This window comes from Austrofundulus limnaeus, unplaced genomic scaffold (assembly GCF_001266775.1).
Source record: "Austrofundulus limnaeus strain Quisiro unplaced genomic scaffold, Austrofundulus_limnaeus-1.0 Scaffold463, whole genome shotgun sequence".
Classification (NCBI taxonomy): domain Eukaryota; kingdom Metazoa; phylum Chordata; class Actinopteri; order Cyprinodontiformes; family Rivulidae; genus Austrofundulus; species Austrofundulus limnaeus.
In genome coordinates, this window is record NW_013952865.1 from 99,598 (window position 1) to 101,027 (window position 1,430).

Here is a 1,430-nt window from a genome sequence, read left to right on the forward strand (position 1 = left end):
CAGATTTTTTTATTATCGATTCGCTGTATTACATAACCACGAGGTGAATGTTCATGCTATTCCATTTTGGTACCTAAAAGCATCATTGAGACTGTATTGGCATAAGAGTGGTGAGTTTTCCATGAAAATATTACAATTACAATAATATTACAATTACAGAAAATATTACAATATTAAAGAACTGTTCTTGTTAATTTGATGAAAACATTTTAAATATCCAGTGCACTCACATCAGAATAACTTATAGATTTGTTGTTAGAATAATCGATTTATCGAAAAAATAATCGTTAGATTAATCTATTAGAAAATAATCGTTTGGTACAGCACTACATTCAGGAACCACCAGCTATGAGTGGAATGTGGTCAGTCCAATAAATGTCTCTTATTAGAGGTTATCAGTTCTAAAATGTCTGCAGACTGTCCTTCCTTTACCTCCTAGTAGGTTGGAAAGCACTTATCATCTGTATACCTGATAATATGCATTCAGGCTTAAGTGGGTTTGGCTTCTCCCCCTGGACGTGGAGCCCAGGCGGTCTGCCTGACTCGCTTTGACCGGGGGAGGCACTTGATCTGCGGCATGGAGATCTAAGCTGTAGCCGGGGCTCGCTCCAGACATTGCTGCTAACAGACAGACAGCGGAGTTTTCCAGGTCTGCTCAGACGACTTTYAAACTTTATTCAGCTGTTCTCTGCTGTGAATCATTCATTACTCTCCATGTTGCCTTCATATTATTTTTACTTTTGTCAAATAAATCACTATAATATTTCTTCTTATGCTTTCTAATAATCCAAACTAGCTTATTTTTTATATTTCTTGTATTTCTCTTCTGATTCTTTTGATCTCAACTTCAAGAAACAAGAATACAAGTAATTATTTTTAGAAGTATTTCTCAATCCTTTTGTCATCCATAGTTTGTCAATAGTATTGTCTAATTGTAAATGTTTTGCACACAATTCTTCTCATACAGAGCTCCTAAAATATTCATGAAAACATCAGGCTCTGTTAATATAATTAACATACACCTCTCTCCTATTTTGTTTTCCCAGATCATCTTTAAATTTATCTAAAGCATTTTTGATGTGTTTATTAATTTCTTCTCAACTGTGACTGCTTTTATATTGTATTGTTCATTCTTACAAATCATAAAAACTGGTAAGTGATCACTTATACAGTATCAGTTGTCAAAATACCATTTATTACTTCATCACTTGTTATATTTGTGAAAATGTTATCAATTATTGTGGCACTATACATTGTAATTCTGGTGGGTTTTGATATCAGTGGATAAAGGTTTAAATTGCATTGAATTTAAAAATGTACCAATATTATTTGAATCAGTTTTATTTCCTAAGTCTATATTGGTCACCACACACACACACACACACACACACACACACACACACACACACACACACACACACACACACACA

The 1,430-nt window shown here is 33.8% G+C and overlaps 1 protein-coding gene across 2 annotated transcripts in view; it reads right to left on the reverse strand.

The window, feature by feature from the left end:
- Positions 1 to 1,430, reverse strand: part of mon2 (MON2 homolog, regulator of endosome-to-Golgi trafficking) — a gene marked incomplete in the record, with an annotated part of 79,098 nt that overhangs the window by 20,700 nt on the left and 56,968 nt on the right.